Here is a 22591-nt window from a genome sequence, read left to right as displayed (position 1 = left end):
ACCAAAATGGAACGCTGATTATTTAAGCAAGTAATTTTTTCTTCTTTATACATTACTGTCATCTCCATCAGGCTTCTTTTAAATTCGGGTAGAAAACAAAGATAATCTTTAATGAATTTGTATGTTTGGTCTTCAACCCTGGTGGTGACACCAGTGCCGTGTGGCTGGGGATGGAAGAGCACCTTGGTGCATCTCTATAACCGTCAGTGTGCCTCTCGCTCCCAGGTGAGAGAGGTGCGACCAGGAGCTCTGCCTGCCGCGGCCCTGGGCCTGGATGCGGTGCCCACCATCAGGTCTGTCCCGACGCCGGGTCACACTGGGCACCATCACCCACATCTTTCTGCAGCAATGCCGTCAAGCCCTAAATCACCAGTTTTGCTGGTGTGCTTGTTTTGTTGCAAACGTCTGTGCACAAATGGCCTTCAAGCACTCGAGTTACCTGAATGTGACTTCTTAACCCCATAAAACTCTCTCCATGCAGTAAAAGGATTCAAATTCCACCTGCCCTGACCTCTGGAATTCACCACCTGCCACACCTGGACATCCTCAATTTCTTCTCTAAAAAGCCCTATCACCTCGTTAACCGAAACCAGGCTGTGCCCTGAAGTCCCCTCTAAGTGGCAGCTACTTTCCTCCACACCCCATATGCCATTGACCTGCATGGCTGGTTCTAGATCTTTTTCCTCACTCAAACCTTCTGCAAATGTAAAGAATCAGCCTTAAATCATGGGTATTATCTTCCTATGACTGTTATAAAACTTAACACAGAATCAGTGGCTTAAAACAACACACATTTATTATCTCACCATCATGGAAGTCTGAAGTCCAAAACGGGTTCCACCGGGCTAAGACCAAACTGTTGGCAGGCCTGCATACTGTCTATGTCCTCACCTTTCCCAGCTCCCGGAGGCCTCTGGACGCCTTGGCTGGTGGTCTTCAGAACCAGCAGCCTCCCTCCTCAGGCTCCCTGACTCCGCCTCCACCATCGCATCTCTTTCTCCAACTCTAACCCCCGGCCCCCTTCACACGGGGGCCTTTGTGTTGGCACTCAGCCCAGCCAGATAATCCAGAACCATCTCCTATCTCCAGAACCTTAATGTCATCACACCTGCAAGGTCGCTCACATAAGGTGACATATACACAGGTCCCAGGCATAAGGGTGTGGGTATTTGCAGGGGCCGTTATTCTGCTTACTAGACCATTCCCCCAGATTCTTGCGAAAACCAGCTTCTCACCCCCTGGTCACCCCTGCCCCTCAGTAATGAAAACGTTAGCACTGAGACACCAGCACGCTTCCTGTCATCGTTCAGCGTGCCCTCAAGAGGAGCCAACTTTCGTGCGGATCTCTAGTCCTTCGCTGTCATCGTTTCTGGAGGCCTTTAAAGCCCAGGACCCATCTCTACGAGCATGCCCTTCTAAGCACCCCTAAGCTTCCTGTCTTCTCTCCCTCTATCACAGACACCCAGAAAACCCCAATACAAATTAAACCCAATGCTCTAGCTCCACCTCGCCTGCACACAAACAGCTGAACACGGTTTGTGGGAAAAACAACCAAGCTGGCTCGATCTCACTTTAAATGCCGTCTTTACCATGATGAATCCCAAAATTATTTCCAACCACAACTCCCTAGAAATCTAGATTCCTGAAAGCAACGAGTGTTCCAAGTGCCTGCCTACGTCTTGGTTTCTCAATTCCATCTTTCATTAAAAGAAAACCAACGCGCTTTGAAGGACTAGTTCATTCTAGCATAAATATGTAACATGACCCCAGAGAAATGTATGTATGTCAGAAAGTCACAGGGATATAACAGACAGCCAACAATACTGTAGTCACTTTGTTACTAAACTTACTGTTGTGATTATTTCATAATGTATTTGATTATCAAATAACTATGTTAGACCCCTGAAACGAACATAAAATTTGTACATCAAAACTATATTTCAATTTGAAATAAAAAGCTAGGAGTCCCCACCGTGGCTCGGCGGGTTACACACCCGAGCAGCATCCATGAGGCTACAGGTCTGCTCCCTGGCCTTGCTCAGTGGGTGAAAGGAGCCACTGTTGCCTGAGCTGTGATGCAGTTTGCAGACGCGGCTGGGATGATGGGAATTTCCACATGCCACAGGTGTGGCCCCGAAAAAGCAAAAAGTAATAAATAAGTAAATAAATAAAACAATTAGAAAATATGAAAAAAAGTAAGGAAGTACTCGGAATGATGGGGGCATGTCCAAAAGTTAAAAGCTTGAAGGGGCTCCCACTGCCCAAATCTTGGGCAATGTGAACATCAGACTAAATTACGATGGTAATAGAAATAAAATAAATAGATAGGAGAGAAGGAACTTTCTTCCTCACAGGCTGTAGGCAGTGCCTGAAATAAATGAGGAAGGAATGACGAAGTAAAAAAATCCTCTGGCAACCACTGCAGTGGCCGATGGAGGTGGGCGGCATCGACGGACAGGAAGGTCTGATGAGGAACAAAGTCTCAGCACAGCCCCGCGCATCTTCCCGCGTCCTCCCCATCAACTACGAAGAGTGATCAAGGCCAACACCGGCAGGGATGGGATCCGGTGAATGCGGTGACGGCGCGTGCCTCCTGATGAGAAGTACCCAGAAGAGATCAGTGAGGCGGTCTTTCTGCGAAATCCCAGCTCCGGTCTGGGAGGGAGGCAGCACTGGACGTGCTGGAGAAGGACAGGGCGACAGACCTCTGCAGACCCGCCAGCACTGCGAAGACGGGAAAAGACCAGGAACCAAGAACCCAAGAACGACGCAGCGAGACAGGAGACACAGCAACTCAACGCCCCACATGGACACGGGAGCTGGCAGGATGCTCCGTTCCGTGGACGACAGGGTTGCACTAACACTGACCTCCGGGCCAGATGGTTCTATTGCTGTCATGTCGGTGAGTGGTGGTTGTCTGTCTGTGAAATGCAAACAAGCCCACAGTCCTTCCCCACAACAAATCCTGCATTTTCAGGAGGACACATCCTCCACTTCGAAGAGAAGCTTAAGGGGTAGGTTAGGGCTAAAGGCCTCGGTCAGCCCCACTGCCTCTCCACCTCCACTCCCACCGCGCACCACACCGCGGACCACCGTCCGCCGCCCTGACCTTCCTGCTGTCCTTGAGACAGGCCGGGCGAGCGCTGCCCAGCCCTTTCCACTCCCTCCGCTCACCTGCCCCTCTCCTCGTCTTACCCGTCAGGTCTCTGCTTGAACGTCTCCTCTTCCAAGAGACCCCCCGACCACACCAAGCTCTTGAGCTCCATCTCTGGACCGGCTCTGAGTTACCCGTAGCAACTGAACGCTATCTGTCGCCCCATGTTAGTACTGACTTGCTTACTGTCTGCCCCCCTAGAATATAACTCGGTGGAGGGCACCCTGGGCACCACGGTATTTCCATTACTTATGTGCCTAACACACTGAGGGCACTTCATAAACAGCGGCTAAACTGACACATTAACAGAAGTGTATGCACAACAAACATTTACCAAAGAGCAATGCAATCATCTCAAAATGTGGATTCACTCGAAATGGCAAAATAACTGGAACAGTGACACTCACCACGCGTAATACCAAGAACAGACCACCAAACCAGAGATGTGCCATTCCTAACAGAATTTAGGTAATGGTAGAATACCGAAACTGGAGACAGGCCTATAGCAGTTTAACTGACACCCTGCCACACGAACAGCAGAGACAGTCACAAGGAAAAAGCCTTTCAGCGCTGCCCAAACGACAAACATCTTCATAAGAACATAAAGCTAAACCTGGAAGACATACGTAGGATTCAAAAATGCACACTCCAGTGGTTTGTATATGCATCAGGAATGAAAATCAAGCAAATAAAAGACCATCCATAGCTCTGTGTGGCAATGGAAAAAGCAAAAGTAACAGAACTGGTATACAAATGAGACAGATTGATGGCATGAAGGAAAACTTCACAAAAATAAATGGAACTCCATGAAACAATCATGACGGTGAAAAAGAGAAATGAAAATAACTCTTTCATCCAGCACGCCCAAGCAAAGCAATACGGGAAAGTCTAACAACTAAAAAAAAAAATTCACCTACAAACTACCTGCAGACAACAACAAAAAAATTCTCTTCTGTGTGTGTACACACACACACACACACATATATATGGAATTCATATACTCACATTACTACATATAAATTTCAGATGAAATTTCCATCTGAAAACAATGATTATTAAATGGAAATAGATCAAACCAAAGGGAAAATGACTGCCTTGAAAACTTTTCTCCAATGTATGGCAGATATTGCCAATTTACAGTGAAACAGATGATCATAGCAAAAACCCATGGGAAATCCCTACACCGTAAAATCGGAGGGTGAGTGGAATTACGTGAGCGCAGGGACAGGCCATCCCATTCATCTCTCCCCCAACCCCGCTTTTAAGTCCTTGGTACCATTTGAATTTAAGTGAACAAAATTACACAGGACAAGTTATTACTTCCCACGTGATAGTTTTCTTATTGGTTAGAGAAGAGGGAGTTAGGGAATTCCAAGCAGGAGAAACCTCTACATAGCAAATGAGACGGAAAACGACAGGGCACGTGGGGAAAGCCATGTGGAAAGGCTCCCAAGAACAGGGCTTCCAAGTCAGGCTGCCACCACCTGCCCAGAAGCCAGGCCTTCTTCAGAAGGGGGACCTTAGCAGGAAAAAGAGGTGACAGGAGTGAATAAGCCTGACCCGATACAAGGGTAGAGGCTTCTGCAGTCAGAACAATATGGTAATACCTCCAAAGACACTGTCCAGGTTGCCCGTGCTGGGGACACTGCTCCGTCAGTTCTGCTCTCTTGTACACCAGCCGCACTTACAGACGGGGCCATCAACCTCCCAGAAGGTAAAGAAAGCGAGACGTGGGGTCTGAGCAACGTTAGGAGCCAGTGTGTGTGGGGGGGTGGGTCCCCAAGTACAAGTGAGCAAACCACCCAGTAGAAACCGACTAGATAAAGAAGCGGCAGGAGGCAGACAGGAAATGACCCACTGCCCCCAGAACCCACTCCCCATGGCCCGAATCCACGGAGAGACACCGCCTTCGGATACAGAAGCAGTCCGCTCTCTTGCATGTGTGAGCGCATCCAGTGTAGCAAGTCTCTGCTCCCAGGCAGCTGACTGTTTGCACAAAGACACAACCACGGCGACGGGGCTCCCCTTAAACTCACGGTCACAACCCTCCAGGGGGCCTTCCTGCAGTCCTCTGACTGTCGCTTCTCTCTCCCGGTCCTCTAGATCACAATTTTATACACCTGTCCCCAAACCTCTTGCAAGGCCTCCTTCTTCCTCGTTTTCAGCTGGCTCCCGCGTCTCTGAGAAAACACACGTGATCAGCAGAGCCCCGCGAACAGCAGCACCTCCTCTGCCCCCTCCACCTGTCTGTACTGGTCTACTCTGCCCTGCTGCCTGTTCCGATGGATGCCCTGGCTGTGCGCCCAGCTAAGGCCAAACCAGCACCTGCACCCCAAGCTCAAGGACGAGACCCCAGCAGTCAGACCCTGCCTCTCCTATCGCGAACTTTTCCCTCTCCTCTCTCCTCCACTTTCCTTTAGAACAAGCTCTGTCTTCACAGTCTCCAGTTCCTCTTTTCCCCGGGACTCTCAAACCCATTCCAGCCAGGCCTTCACCAGCATCACTTCAGCAAAACTGTGCTAAGGTCGCCAGTAGCATCGCGGTGTCTGAACGCAGTGGTCAGGTGTTGGTGTCCTCTGGCTGGACTTGGCAGCACCAGCGGCTGGCACACCACCGCCTTTCCCCTGGGGCTCCCACGATGCCACGTTCGCAGATTTCCTCCTGCTGCTTGCTGGTCCCCTCTTCATCGCCCAGACCTCTAAATGTCCGAGAAGCCAGGATTCAGCTCCAGCAGCCTCTCCTTTTCTCTGTCTACACTTTCTCCCTTAGTGATCTCATCCATTCCCATAATTTTTACGTCTTTTGTTACACTGGTGATGCCCCATTTTTATTTCTAACCTAGACCTCTCGGGAACCTAATTTCAGATTTGCACGTCCAGCTGTCTAGCCCAACAACCCCACCTGGATAGCTATTAGACGTCTCAACGTGAACACATCTAAAAAGAAGCTCCTGACATTGAGCCTCCAACGGAGACTCCATCTCCGTGGACAGAAACATAACTTCTCAGGTCAGAAACCCTGAGGTCATCTTTGGCTCTGTTTTCCCTGTTTCCTTTCTTTTATGGGCACACACATGCACACGTGCGTGTGGGCGTGGACATACCTTCTCTCTCTCTCTCTCCCTCCCCCTCCCTCCCTTCCCTCCCTGTCTCTTCCTTGCTCCCTTCTTATCCAATCTGTTGGCAAATCCTGTTGGCACAACCTTTAAAATACATCCAAAAATCCTACGCTTTCCACAATCTCTGCTGCTGACACCTAGTCCAAGTGGCTCGTTATCGCTGATCATTTAAATCACCCCTGCTTCCATCCTGGTCCCTTCATGCTGTTTTCGACACGGCGACCAGAGACACTTGGTTCAGGTGTGAGGAGAATCTTGCCATTTCGACCTTTACTCAAGGTTTTCCACTGGACGCCAACTTACTCCAAAAAGGCCAAGCCGTCAAAGCACTCCCGGAGGCCCTGCAGGCCTGGCTGTGATCTGGGGCCCTGACCTCGTGGCTCCCAGTTCGGAGCAGGTGCTTCTGCTGTTCCTTCTTTCTCAACAGTCTCTCCCTCCCATCTCCGCGGACGTCACTCCATTCCCTCCTGCAGGTCTTTGCTCAAATGTCAAATTCTCAGACAACATTTACAGAGGGAAGGCATGAGTCAAGGCTGCCAACACATGCCACGTGCGAAGGCCAGAGGCGGCAGGGCTCCAATGCTGGCAATGGAATGCCAGGCCAGGGCTCAGCGCCCAGACTCCAAGCAAACAGGTCTGTCACAGACACCGAGTCGTCAGCTGACAATGGAGGCCGGACCCAAAATCACAGTAGTATTTTTGGTTCTGAGATGAAAACCAAAAGCACAACCGTTACTAGGCGGCCTGGCGGTGAAAACATCAGAACCCAGAGACCTCGGTTATCTGGGAGAATCCAGAAAAATTCATCGTCCAGTCACAGTGGCAACGTGGTGCTCACATGTGACCAGCATGGCTCGGTCTGCGTGGCCAGAAGAGAGAGAGCGACAGGCACTTAGAAACTCTGAGGCAACCTGACTTTGCGGAGACACCTGGGTGAATCTGATCAGGTTACACACCAGTTTGGGTTCCGGGTGGGGTGGGCGACATACTACCCATGTGTGTAAAGGCCATTAATTAGTCTACAATGGATTAGAAGGTCTCAGAAGTTAAAAAACTTGTCCCTTACCAGACAGGTGGAGAGGCACCACTATAATGACTGCCTTTGTAACGTATGCCTCGTCGTCACCTCCTGTTAACATTTCCTCCTTTAAGTGCACACAAAAGGAGCTCCTGCTGTGTCTCGGCCGTAACGAATCCGACCAGTACCCAGGCGGATGTGGGTTCAATTCCTGGCCCCTCGCGGTGGGTTAACGATGTGGCATTGCCACAAGCTGGGGTGTAGGTCGCAGACACAGCTCAGATCCCATGTTGCTGTGGCTGTGACGTAGGCCGGAAGCTGTAACTCCGATTGGACCCCTAGCCTGAGAGCTTCCATGTGACTCGGATGCGACCCTAAAAAGATAAGAAAAAAAAATTCACACAAACATGTTAATGCTTTTCACATTCCCCTCCTCAGGTCAAACGTCTATCCATTTTGTCTTTATATATATATATATACACACACACACACACACACACACACCCATAACAAATCACAATCTGGAGATTTTAAGGTTCTTTTAATGACATTGACAGGTTTCCTACTTCCGGGCGACTACTTTCTGAAGAATTTTTTCTAGAGATCAACACATCCTGCCTTTGGCATAAAGATTCCAGCAAACATTCTCCATGGAGATTTCTGGTTTCAGAGAGTTTCCAAGACAGCATCACCCCCTCTTTTCCTAGCCCCTCAGTTCTCCGGCATGTCCCTAAGACAGTCCCCACCTCACCGCACTGTCATTACTGGTTTCCGTGTGTGTCTTCTCCACCGGACTGTGCCATCTGCAAGGGCAGGCACCACATCTGAATTCTAAACCTGCTTTATCCCCAACACCTACAACACTTTCTGGCTCATAGCAGTTGTTCAATAAATGCCTACTGAACACATGAATAAATCAATGAATCCATCGTATATAGGTGCGTGAACTACAGATGACAGAACATCTGGGGCCATCAACTGGCAAAGGGGAGAGAGAAGGACACGAGTCCTAAGAAAAGAGGACACAAGACAATGGTCAAACGTTCAGTTGTACAGATGAATGAGCTCTGTTTCAAAAACTCACTGTCTATTTTCAGACAAGGCTAGTAAGAGGGACATGGACATTTGCAAGAGAATAGAAAAAAAGTATATGAAAATATTAGCAGGGCATTCCCTTCGTGGCTCAGAGGTTAACAATCCCAACTAAGATCCATGAGGATGCACGTTCACTGCCTAGCCTTGCTCAGCGGGTCCAGGATCTGGTGTTGCCATGAGCTATGGTATAGGTTGCAGATGTGGCTTGGATCCTGTGCTGCTGTGGCTGTGGTGTAGGCTGGCAGCTGTAGCTCCGATTTGACCCCTAGCCTGGAAACCTCCATATGCCACAGATGCGGCCCTAAACAGTAAAAAAAAAGTATTAGAAATCCAGTCATTTATGATAACGACTAGTAAAATAAAGTTTCCTTCAAACTGGAAGGGGCTCCCGACAGCCCTCCTGGACAGTCACTGGCCCTGCCAGAGCACAGCACATGGTGGGGTGAGGGGGAAGGGCAGGAGTCAGATATGTCACCATCCCTGGAACAGAGCTGGCTCCTGTCTGAGCTGAAGGATTCTAATTTCCCTTTATTATTTTCTAGCTCGATTAAAAGAAAATGTTTTCACATTCATGTCAATCAAAAATCTGCCTGGTTGTTAACAGCTGTCACAGCTTACTTAGTATTCGCTAATTCCAATTTTCTGTTACAAATCCTGCTGCTGCTCTGGAAGACTAGGGACCCCAGGGTGCCCCTCCTGTACTCATCCCGGGGGTGACACCTACTGAGGCATCGTGAGTGCTGTGACAGGAGCGCACCCTAAAGGTGGGATGGGGCGAAAAAGACTCTCTTCAGGACGCTTATGGGTCTCAGCTAAACCTCCAAAGCTCATAAACACAACTGCGCATCAGGCAGGCAAATGTGGAGGCAGGGTTGTTTCATTCGCTGAGCCAGCACTCAGCGACACCGACCTATGTGCCGAGCGCTTGCTGCTTGCTCTCTCTGCGCCTCTCTCTCTGCCCCTTGGAAACGTGTACGTGTGTGTGTGTCTGTCTGTCTGTCTTACCCTCCACTAGACCAGGAGCCCTGTGACAGCACAGGTGACCCTGCTGGGTTCCAGGGCCTGGCAGAGTTCCCTGCATACAGAAGACATGAATAACGGTTAACAGAGAAGAAAGGCAGCTATCTCACTTGAGGTTTACCCCTGCTTCTCAACACTCTGGTGGCTCTTTAACAATTACAGCACTCAGATCAACTGCATTCAGTGTTTTTCAGGAGACGGCACTCATTCAAGTTTTTTCAAAAATATACAAATATTGTGATAACGAGAATGCTTCCCCTTATTTAATCCTGATCGACATCACCTGTCTCATGATCCAAATGTTAAAAGGTGTATCAATTTACCGCTTTGTATTGAATTACAAATTTGCCTTGAAGAGGGTTTTTATAAAACTATTACCCAAGTCCTATACGGTATAATTAAATAAGTCAAACTAGCCCTTAGGGACTTCTTCCTCTGCAATCAAATTTTAGAGCCAAAGAGTGCCTGTAACCTTTGCTGAAGTCACGTTTAAAACGCGAGTCTGAATTGCACAAACTAATCACATCTCCTCGGAAAAGGCTGGCCACACTCCCTGATGTGAATACCTGTGACTCTCCTCCCCACCCAAGGGATCAACATGGAAGCCGCTTTAAAACAAGACTGCGTTTCTCGAACGCTGCTGTGAGACCTAAAGCAAGCGCCCCGCGCACCAAGCAGCTCAGAGTTAGCATCTTGCCAGGCAGTCAACCGGGCCTCAGGCCTCAGGCACGGTGGAAGAAAAAAATACGCCTTTCAAAGGTGAGCTGATGTGATCCCAATCACTGATCATTAATTTCACAAACATCTCAGGGCTCCTTCTGTGAGCCGGTCCCCTAATAAGCCCTGGAGCAGTTGAGGCAGCAAACCTCTATCCAAGGAGCTCCAAAGCATTTATCACAGGCCTCACAGATAAGTTATCTTTTCAAAAGCCAGTACATATATACATATATTTATTTAGCAAGAGAATTATTCAGTTGAGTTTAAGCTATGTATCTGAAGATTTGCTCAACTTATCTTCAAGAGTAGCTGCAAGGAAAGGGCACTGGGTCAGAATTAAAGCCCAGAATTTTGTTTTTACTTAAGACACTGACATGCTGAATGATCTTGAGTAAATAACCTCAGATTTCTGCATTTCAGCTCTTCCTATCCAACTAGAAAAAGCAATTCTTTCTATCCTGAATGCATTCTGAAGACTGTTATCAGAAAAATAACTGAAGCACCTCAAAGTCTGACACAGGAAGAAGTTTATCACTCTTACTGACATGAATGTCGAGAGAGAGAGAGATTGAGTTTACTGAATACAACAAACCCAAAAGATGGCATCGTTAATGAAGGAGTTAATGAAGTCCCCTCTTAAAGTTTATTACTGTAAAAAAGCCTTATGAAGTTTCCATCATGGAGCATTGGAAACAAATCTGACTAGGAACAATGAGGTTGCGGGTTTGATCCCTGGCCTTGCTCAGTGGGTTAAGGATCCGGCGTTGCCGTGAGCTGTGGTGTAGGTCACAGATGCGGCTCAGATCTGGCGTGGCTGTGGTGTAGGCTGGCAGCTGTAGCTCCGATTCGACCCCTTGGCCTGGGAGTCTCCATATGCCACAGGAGATATGCGGCCCTAAAAAGACAAAAAAAAAAAAAAAGGAAAAAGAAAAAAAAAGCCTCATGACGTCAGTGTTCAAGATTGTGCTCGTGTGCAAGCTGCTGGATGAGGACGGTCCCGAGTCCCCCCGCGTGTCCAAACTCCACGTCCTCCACCTTCCATCCACCCTGCACGGCTCGGCACACTCATCTTTACGAAACTCATTTCCTTGCATGACTCAAAAGCGGTTTCCTGTTCTGAGAAAGCGCACCCCAATCCCACTGCCTGACTCCCCACACTCTCCACTCCTTGCGCCCGCTATTTCCTACTCTTTCTGACCCAGTCAGTGTGGCCTCTTTGCTGCCACACAAACACACCGTGTCCCATCCGGCAACACGCTTGTTCAAGACGAACAGGTTCTTCCCGTCTCCTCAACCCTTAGACTAAGAAAACCCAAGAGAGCCGTGAGGGTCCACTCGGGGCTTCCTCCTCCGTAACCCCTCCTATTTTCCATCGCCACTGAATTCACTTCCCTCTAAAAGCCTAAAATGCCCTCAACTAGTGTGCACCAACTCATATGTCGGGACCCGATCCCTTGTTTTCTGGGTGCCCTGCTGTGGATAACGCCATGGTTAACACAAACAAGGAGAGCACGTACACACGTGAGAACAAACAGGCTCGCCGTGGTAAAAACACAACAGAGCCCAAAGATAGCCTTGCTCTCATCCCTAAAACCTAGGAGTATCTTACTTTACAAGGGGCCTCTGCAGATGCCATGGGGAGATTATTCTGGATCATCTGGGTGGGCCTGATCTCATCACATGAGACCCCAAAGCAGAGATGCAGCAGAAGGGAAGTGGAACATTCCCCTGAAGAAGGTGCAAGCTGCTGCTGCTGGAGAGCCACGAGAAAGGCCTGAGGAGGAATGTGGGTATCCCCTCAGAGCAGAGATCGGCCTCTGGCGGAGAGCCAGCAAGGAAACCCAGGCTTCAGGGGGCTTCAGTCCTACAACTGCAAGGATTGCTTTCAGCTGAATTGAGTTTTGAAGCAGGGCATCCAGAAACAAAGCCCAGCTAGATTTTGGCCTTGTGAGACTCTAAGCAGAACTGTAAGTCAACCTACGACGTACCCAGACTTCTGATCTACAGAGAAGTGAATAAATGAGTTTCAAGCTGCTCAATGTGTGGTAATTTACGATGGGAGCAAGAAGAAACTAACTGTTCACAGATGTGGTAGCACACGGCCAACAAAAAGGTACAGGGATCAAAACACAAGCTTGAGACAAGCTCTCCTAACAGAAGCTAAATGCTGGGAAGTGGGCTAAAGGTCAACACGGCCGCTTGAACAGAGTAAAGACCAGGCAATGTCCAAGGGATTATTGAGGGAAATTCTGAAAGGTTCCCAATAGTCAAAGTGGATTTTAAAGTAACTGGGTGAAATACAGTATAACTGTAGCATATGTGAAGGCTATTTGCTTTAATTTTTAAATAAAACGAGAAGTTTATACAAAAATTTCCAAACATTCAGACAAAATATCTCATGATCCAAGTCTTCTAGAATGGGATTGAGGGTACAGACTGTACCACACAAGACAGAAAACTTAAATAGGCTACAATGAGACTGTTCCCACAGCTTTGTTCTTATAAACACGATACTAACAGGATAACCACCCAAAGGTTCAAAGGAGCAAACAGATAACCGCACCTGGTGTTCTCAGCTCGACAGGCGCACGGAATACGACACACATGAATCAGTGGAAGCACACAGCGCTCAGAGAGCGGCTCGAGAGGAACGGACAGTGACCACAAACATGCTGGTCAAATTCCTGACAACACATCACGTAGAAGAGCCTGGTGCCACGTCCAGGTCAAGCGTAAACACGGCCCCCACAGAGAAGATTCTGGTAACTTTTTGATATTTAGCATTTTTACTTATCTAACTGGCACAATAGCAAAAATACAATTAAAGGCAAAGACTTCTGATCTAATTAAAACAATTTTAAATAAGCTCTTTTCCAAACAGAGGATAATGTCTCCCAGTGGAAAAACCTGGGAAACAGGAAAAAAATACATGTACACACACAAAAAAATCACCTATAATCCAACATCCAAAGATAATCAATACTATTAATGTTCTATTAGATGGTATCCTAGTTTATTGATAAAATATCTGTGCTCCAATTTATGTGTATTAATACCCCTTTTTGTAAAAACTGTCTCACACTTTAAGGTTTAGAATTATCAAAGGTATGTTCCATAACTTGAATTTTTATTCTCCTCATACAGTGCTTTTATATGATTCTCCTCATATCCAATATTAACCTCCATTTGTGGAAATATAAGTAGATTCAAAGGTTTTAATCTTTTCCATCTATTTTTATGCACATCTCTGAGAGTAATAGAAGCGAAATAAAATCCTGGCCTCACAACTAAGTGACACTGAACAAATTATTTAACGTTCTGTACCTCAATTCTTTAATCTTAAAAAAAGATGTAAGAGCAGTACCTACCTCATAGGGTCATGATGAGTTAGATAATAGAAGTAAAAGGCTTAAAAGAGAATCTAAAACATAGCGAGCGGTTTAGAGACGTTAGTTAATATTGTTGTTATTTCCTACAGCAAATTCCGAGAAGTTTAATTATTGGGAACAAAGGCTCACACGTTAAGAATTTTTAGAATGTATTACTGATTTTCCTCCAGAAAGCAGAGTGTAAAACAAATGTTTCACCTAAAGAAATACATTCTCCTGCCTCCTATCAACACTGGGTATATTATATACACTCAGCCTACCTTCTAGGCAAAAACAATACTATAAATGTAAGACTATCTCACTCAAATACTCTGGAAGGTAAGCTATGTCTTGACAGGGAAAGAGCCTAAGGCTGTTAACTTGCCTCTTTAAATGACCTAGTAGAGGACAGTATCCAGTCACTTACGCCGGAACGTGATGGAGGACAATGCGAGAAAAAGAGTGTGTGTGTGTGTGTGTGTGAGAGAGAGAGAGACTGGGTCACTTGGCTGTACAGGAGAAACGGACAGAACAGTGTAAACCAACTATAACGGAAAAAATAAAAATCATTAAAAAGTAACAATAAATAAATAAATAAATGACCTAGCAGGCTTCTGCGCCAAAAAGATTCAGGGCACTAAAACGAACTAACCAAATACAAAAGGAATTAACCATTAGATTAAAAAAAAATGTTGAGTTTCTGGGTAAATTAGCACAATATCAAGAAATCTGCTTTTTTGGAAAGAGCAATTTCAACTCTAGTGTCAGGTGCTCGAAAAATGGTTTTATTTAAGGGCGGCCTGGGAGAAGAAGCGCACAATCCTCCAGACGAGCTCGGAAGGGAGAGCAGTGGGTGGCGGTCAAGTGCAAGGCTAACATAGATCATGCAGCAGAAAGCAGCTGAGAGCTTCCTCAGAGGAGTGGTGGCTATCAACACGGACAACTTGCAGGTAGCCCGCCCGGTATAATAACTCAACTGACTCCAGCGATGACAGGCTCTGAGCTATGAATCGTGGAAGGTGACATATTCGTGGCTCCCTACGTTGTCCCGGGGCATTTCCTAATGAAACAGGCTCAATAAGTTTCCGCAGAAACCATGTAAAAATGTCAAGTATCATCAGGAAGAGTATCTGAAACACACAACATTGCCCGACTTGCTCTTCTGTGGGATCACGATGCCTTCCGCCTCGGATGCTGTTTCAAATTTGCAGGGGTACACGTCAAGAGCAGACGTAGGAAATGAAAATGAGCTAACTTAATTAAGAGGATCCAAGAGACGCAGGTAAAGATAGACTAAAGACATGAGTGCTCTACCAGGTGCCAAAGTAAAATGGGGTAACTGACGCTTTTACGTAAAGATGAACACGCTGGAATTACGGGCACTCTCATAAATCGGAAAGTTGTCCTTCCCTGACCAGCAGGGCAAGTGCTGTTATTCTTCCAAAAGGCTTAAGAATAAGTTTCTTTAGAAATGGTTCAGATTAAAATGTACGTAGGCTTAATAAGAGTTTTCACCCACTGATGACTGACGTGTATGATAAAGGTCACAGAGAGAATCAGGGTCGTTTGCTTATAACCCTAATTCTCAGAGGTGACGTGTTCTGAGACAAATACACCAAAAAGAGCCTCTGGTTATCAGTATCAGAGAACTCCTAGCTCACACTAGGCTAATTTGACCCATCATGGCACTTCATAGCTCTTCAAGTGAGTGCTTTTTCATGTCCTCAAATTATGGGTAATGAAGTCTATTACCGTTAATGAATTCTTAAAGTAAATGCTTTTCTTTGAATGATTTTGTATCAATTTCTTTTAAAGTAAAAATGTCTAATATTGGATCTATTTCAAATTGTTAACTGTCAGAAGATAACCAGAGTTTCTCACAAAAGTCTTCCATGAACTTTCCCGAATTACCGTTTCTACAAATCAACAATTCATTCAAAAGGCTCTTAAGCCCTCATAATACACTTTTAAAACACTTGGCTAAAGTATTGTTAGTAGAACACTAGAAGATGAATTCCTTAAGAGGTCACGGAGCTTTAAAAATACTTCACTTAGAAATTGGGAGAATGTTTTCATAAAAGGTTTGACCATTACGTCTTGATTTCTGCAAATATAAAACAGATGATTCCGTTATACACATACACACCTCCATTCGCTCAGTTCTCTTCCCACACAGAGCATCACAGAATCTTGAGGAGCGTTCTCTGTGCTGTTATGCAGCAGGTTCCCGTTGGCCAATCATTCCCCATACCTCGGTGTGCACATGCCAATCCCAACCCCCATTCCATCCCCCCCAACCTGTCCCCTTTGATAAAGGTAGGTTTTTCAAAGCCTGTAAGTCTGTTTCTCTCCTGCAAGTAAGTTCATTTGCATCCTTTTATGAGATTCCACATATAAGTGATACCATATGTTGTTTGTCATTTACTAACTTCATGCAGTATGATAATTTCTAGGTCCATCCATGTTACCGCAAATGGCATTATTTCATTCTTTCGTATAAATTTTATTTTTCCCTAAAACAGAAGCCTTTCCTCTGTGGGACTGTTTCTCAGGATGACCCCAAAAGTTACGAGTCGGCTCTCAGTCAGCTTCCCAAGATCATCCCGCAACATGGCCAAATGCGAAGTCACCACACCTCCAGGCCCAGTCTCTCCTCCCGCTAAGTGCAGCCTCCCGCCGCAGCCCTCAGAAAGATGTCAAGAGACGAGAGTGTGTAAGGCACTTTCTAAGCCTGATAGCCTCATCCTGAAACTGTATCCTCAGCGGTGAGCACGGTCCAAGGGATTATTCTTCTAACATTTAAATGTTAGTATTAAAATGTCTCCTTTGCTCTTATTACACATAAAATAAATGTGCGCCTGTGTGTGATGAATGGATGGATGGATGGATAAAGTGTAAATGAGGTGGAAGAGAGGTAGCTACTTACCTAGCCCAATATCCATTCTCCCATTTCTCTTGTCATACAGCTCCTGACTCTGGGCAGGGCACAAAGCACAGCATCTTGTTCCCCAGCCTCAAGAGCGCTCGCTCGCACTGTGCAGCGGCCTCCGCGCATCTCCTTAAGAGGCAGCCGGGCCCAGGCCCCGCACGCTGCTCTCCTCAGAGCCCCTCCTTCCCACATGCTGATACGCACGATAGCTGGGGCGACTGGCCCTCTAAGACAACGATGTGCTCTCTTGTCATTCTGCCCGTTCTTTCTTATTCCTAAAACACTAATTTTCTTTATATTGTAAGCCATGATTTTATCTTTCAGCCACATGAGTCTTAAGTCTTCATTAAGAGACATTAAACAAGACAAAGAGTTGAATAAAGAGATTTGCCATCTATAGGAAGACCATTTTTTAAATGTCAGTCCCAAATTGATCTAGAAGGCTGACACAATTCCAAACAAAATCCCATAATTAAGGGGAAAAGTAGATGTAAATATTTATCAACTTTCTGGATGCCATTTCTATGTGTCAAAGAAACAGAAGAATTCATAAAAGGAACAAAATTGTCTACTCGGACCATATGTTTTTAAAACTCAAAATTTGCAGTCAAAGTCAACTTAAAAAGCAAACCACAAACCTGGACAAGATATTTGTAACAAATATGACACAATGTAGATAGGTTAATTTCACAGCAAATTAGTAACAATTTTAGGACATGAAAAGAAAAAACAGGAAACACATATGGCTGATACAAATTTGAATAATTTTTCACTGATTTTCAAAGATAAGTAAACCAAAACAAGAAGCCATGTCCCAGCTATAAAATTAGTGAGATTTTTCAAACAGAAACCCCACAGTGTTATCTACTCAGGACTGGAAATCAATGCAGTGCTTCCTTGCCATACAAAGTGACACAGCTAAGGGGAGGCAAGCACACAGACTGCGAACTCTGGAGGAGACACACCACCGGGTTTGAACCCTGGCTCTGCCTCTCTCTATTTCTGAGCTTCTGCTTCTCCGGTGGTGAAGCAGGATCATCACAGGGCCCCACATAGGGCTGCTGAGTGGACTTAATGAGATCAAGCATCCCAAGGACTAGGAATAAGAGTAAGAGCTCAATGTTAACTGCTACTATTTTTACTAGTAAAATTACTGGAAAGCAACCTTATGATGTGTATAAAGACCCTCAAAAAAGTTTCTACTCTCTAAATAGGTCACTTAATTTCTGGGAATCCATTCTGAGAAAATAACCCAAAATACAGGCAAAGTTTTCATGCCCAATAATTGTCATGGTAATACCACTTATAATTTGAAGAAGTAAAGATAACCAAAATTTCTAAGAATAGGTAAATTTTAAATCTCATTACAATCACAGAGCTCTTAGAACAGCATAATGCATTTTTAATGGTACAGGAAAAGAAGATTTTATTGTAAAGTTGGTAAAAATAGTCACGAAATTGTATTTATCTCAAATCTCAACTATTAATAGAAAATAGGGGAGTTCCCGTTGTGGCTCAGTGGTTAATGAATCCGACTAGGAGCCATGAGGTTGCGGGTTCGATCCCTGGCCTTGCTCAGTGGATTAAGGATCCGGCATTGTCGTGACTGTGGTATAGGTGGCAGATGCAGCTCAGATCCCGCATTGCTGCGGCTGTGGCACAGGCCGGCGGCTACAGCTCCAATTAGACCCCTAGCCTGGGAACCTCCATATGCCATGGGAGCGGCCCTAGAAAAGGCAAAAAGACAAAAAAAAAAAAAAAAAAAAAAGGCATAAAAATAAAAAGATATGAAAAATAATAACATCAACAGTGGCTGCCTCACAACTGTAAAGTCATTATTTTCTATTTTTATCTTTTGTTTTTAAACTTTAGCTTCATAATTTTCCAGGATTATTTTCATAATAAAGAATTTTTTAATACTCATAAAATACTGCCACTTGTCGCAATTACCAGGAAAAAAATCAGATAAGCAAATCTACACCATTAAGACAGGACTAACTGCTAAGTAAACATTTCGACGAGCCATTTAACAGTCTGACAATTTGATCAGCAAATTTTACTCATTAATTAAATATTCATTAAACAGGAAAATTTTCATGTAAAGCACTAATGTAAGTAAAATGACCTAAATAATCTACTTACTGAACTTTAAATAATTTAAATGTCAAAGAACAGAAGTTATTTTTGGACTAGAGCTTTATTTAAAGTCTTTAGCCCTAAAGACAAAAGTAAAATCTCACAACATATACCACTCTGGGAGTGCTAAGAAGCAAACAGGAATAATCTAAATATGGTTCTCAGAATATACTATGCATATCGTGCGTGCCTCAAATGGAAGAAATACAATTGGAAATCACCTGGCTAAATTAATCCATTCAGCCTGTGGTGAACACCCACAGAAACCAGCAGGATGGGGTCCCTCGACTCCTCATCTCAGACCCCAGGTCGGCGACAGAGTCCCTCTGGCTCCACCCTGGCCCGACCCGGCTTCTGCCTGAGTTCCTGCAACAGCCCCAGACTCCGCTGCACCTTTCACACTCAGCCAGAGCCGTCCTCTCCCCTTGTGCTGAGGGAGGGCTTCCCATCTCACACAAAGTAAAACCCCCAGTCCTTGCCAACCACTGCTGCCCAAGCCGCTGCTCTCTCCAGCTCACAAATACGGACCACGTGTGGGCTCCAGCCCACTGCCTCCCCGCTGCTCCGCAGACACTGGAAGCTCGCTCCACCCCACCCTGGCACACCTGCACACGTCCCAGCACACTCTTCCCTGACACAACTGCATTGCTCACACGCTCGCTTCTCTCGAGTCCTTGCTCAAAAGTCCATGAAACCACCCCTCAACCACACTTCTTAAAACTGCAAGCCACGCAACCCCACAACCCCACCCACCCCCCCCTTTTTTTTTTTGGCTTTTTAGGGCCACACCTGTGGCATATGGAGGTTCCCAGGCTACGGATCCAAGGGTCGGATCAGAGTTACAGCTGCCGGCCTACGCCACAGCCATAGCAACATGGTATCCGAGCCGCGTCTGCCACCTACACGACGGCTCATGGCAACGCTGGCTGCTTAACCCACTGAGTGAGGCCAGGGATCGAACCTGCATCCTCATGGATACTAGTGAGATTCGTTTTGACTGCGCCAGAAGGGGAACTCCCTCAACTCCATCTTTCATCCTGTTCTTTTTTCCTCCTTGCGCTTATCACCTGGTAACACAGTGTATAATTTATCCACTCTATTTCTTATTTATGCTTGGACCCCTGTGAATACTGCCACTAAATAAAGGCAGGAATTTTTGTTCATTTTTTTCACTGATGTCTCCTGTACTGCCAAAGGTGATTATCAAACATCAGGAAATGATACTCATTGTGGAAAAAAATACGCAGTGAGTATGTGAAAAGAATGTCTGGTAAGAAAGATTTACATATTCCTTCTCCAAAGCTAGCCCATTATCCTTTTTTTTTTTTTTTTTTTTTTTCTTTTTGCTATTTCTTTGGGCCGCTCCCACGGCATATGGAGGTTCCCAGGCTAGGGGTCGAATCGGAGCTGTAGTCTCCGGCCTACGCCAGAGCCACAGCAACGCGGGATCCGAGGTGCGTCTGCAACCTACACCACAGCTCACGGCAACGCCGGATCCTTAACCCACTGAGCAAGGGCAGGGACCGAACCGGCAACCTCATGGTTCCTAGTCGGATTCGTTAACCACTGTGCCACGACGGGAACTCCCGATTATCCTTAATTTTTCACTTATTCCTCTATCTACCATGTTAATTCTTCTTTTAAAAAACAAAACATCAGAATATCAGCACCCAGTTGAAATACTGTCACAGGACATAAACAACCAAACACACGTGAAGTGAAAACTTCAAGCAGCCGAGAAATGACAAGTGACACCTATGGTGCAACAGAATCTTCTGTGCAAATCAATTACACTTTGCGCACTCAGGCTCTGCTTCCCATGAGATTTTATACTCCTTGACACACTGGCTTTCTCACCCCCTCACACACTGCTCCTCTCTCGCCTCAGTGACTAACAGCACCCCGTGGCTGGCAAAGTTGAATTCAACCTGTCGTCAAAAGACATTCTCAGGTTCAAGCACTGTGGGAACACTGTGAGACCGAGTTCTGATAAGGCTGTCTCCCAGAAAACCTGGAAGCGCAACGGAGAACTGAGCCCCGACCCAGTCCACATCAGAGGATCTTCTCAACTCGGGCTGCACCTCGGGGCCACCCAGGGAGCTGTGACACGTGCTGGAGTTCTGGATCAGCACGGCACCCCGAGTTGAGAACCACTCATCCAAGCCATTTTAATCTCTGAAGTTCTAGACTCCACGTGCTCATTCCCCACAGGTGCTGGGGGCTCTCTATGCTCACCCTGTTCCTTTTCTTACAGAAACCCTACCCAGAGCCACCGGAGAGAATGCTCGCCCTGGGTGACAGCAGCTGCGGGAGCCTGGCTGCAGTTAAGTGGAGGGTCACACGGCGAGTGTAGACACAGGCATGAGGGGGGACTTGGAGAGAGAGCAGCTCTGCTCCTTGGAAACCCTGGGGACACTGGGCTGACGGGCCCATAGTTTGGGCCTGTGAAACAGAGGGAACAGAATAACCCCTAACACTGCGGTGTGACCAACTCTTACACAGCAATGATTATATGCCAGGCAGCACCTGAAATACTTTGTAAATTATCGCTCCCATTTTCACATATGAGGAAACTGAAACACAAAAAGGCAAAGAAACAAACTTGCCTTAGGTCACATCTTGGCAGAGCTGAATTCAAACCCAAACACTTGTGGACCCAGGGTCAGCCTGAGAAGCTCCCAGCATTAGCATTAGGAATACAGGCCAATTAGGAAAGCCTGCAGACCTGTCCCCAAGCATTGGTGCCAGTACTAGTACCTTGGGGGTCAAGTCATTGGGCGCAACTCCATGAGCTAATATGACTTGGTCTTACTTAATATTCCAGTTTCTCCCTTAGGATGAATTCTGTATCTGTGTGCACATTATCTCACAAGCATGCCCACACAGACCTCGTGCCTTAGGTCTCATAAAATGCTGAGTTCCTCCCTGCTGCCTGCCTGCTGTGACCACCAGGACTGCCACGCCTATTAGCAGAAGGTCCCACTTACTAAGACGTGTTAGATGTGTTTATCTCTAAGAGGAAAAGAGTCAATGACATGCCACATTCAGTAAAAGAAATAATCACTTCCTATAAAGCAGTTGGTTCATTTGCTCACCTAACACATACTTATGAAGTGCCTACTTACAGGATCGGTTCCTGCCATCCAAGAACTTACTTATAAGCTAATGAAGGAAACAAACAAGTTTGGGGTAAGGTCAGGGCGATACAAGGCAATGTCCATACAAAGACCCTATGGGTTAAGACAGAAAAAATACAGAATACGTTGGAGAAATCGGAAGGGATTCTTGGAATTAGATATCTAAGTTGTAACCTCAAGAATGATAATGTCACAGGGTCAGGAGTAATGATTAGTTCAATTTGGAGGCATGCTGAGTTTGAAACTCTGATGGACAGGGAAGTCAATAACCAGCCTGCTATGTGCATCTGAAGCTCAGAAGAAAATGTGGCCAGAAAAAAGTAACTGGAGAACACCAATTTACGGATGATACTTCGAGTTACATAAGTATATGAGATGGCTGAGAATGGTGCAGAAAGAGAAAAGACAATACTCCAAGAATTGCCAGCATTTCATGCCTGGTGAGAGAAAATGAAATCAGATAAGAAAGGGAGAGCCAAAAGGAAATGAAGAAAAGTAGGAAATTAAGGGTGTCAAAAGGGGGCAGGGGCAGTATTTCAGGAAGTCAAGTGTGAAATGCCAACAGCAATCACGTGTGATTAGTGCTGAGACAGTCTACTGGTTTAAACGGTAGGGATGCCATGAGCAACCCTGAAAAACGCTACTACAGGAGAGCTCCTAGGTAAAAGCAAGAATGAAATAAGTTGAGAATTAAGTGATAGAGGTCCAAATAGGGCTGTGTAATACAAGGGGAGATAAAAGTTATTTATTCAAATGCTAACTGGAAGACACCAGCACTGCCGGAGAAACGATATATAGGAGAAAGGGAGAAATCATCTATTCAATAAAATATTCAGCAACTATCTTTTGAGCACTTACTATGTATCATGCTTTGTTCCAGACTCAGGGATACAGGAGAA

The 22591-nt window shown here is 45.9% G+C and overlaps 1 protein-coding gene across 6 annotated transcripts in view; it reads right to left on the bottom strand.

Moving 5' to 3' along the window:
* SDK1 (sidekick cell adhesion molecule 1) overlaps window positions 1-22591 on the bottom strand; it is an 823726-nt gene that overhangs the window by 593256 nt on the left and 207879 nt on the right. The window lies entirely within an intron of this gene.

Source organism: Sus scrofa, chromosome 3, assembly GCF_054392235.1.
Source record: "Sus scrofa isolate SSC_HxYL_T2T_F1_AM1 chromosome 3, Sscrofa_HxYL_maternal_Yorkshire_Landrace_v2.0, whole genome shotgun sequence".
In the NCBI taxonomy this organism is placed as follows: domain Eukaryota; kingdom Metazoa; phylum Chordata; class Mammalia; order Artiodactyla; family Suidae; genus Sus; species Sus scrofa.
The sequence above is the reverse complement of the archived record's forward strand: the minus strand, read 5'-3'. Positions and strand labels throughout refer to the sequence as shown.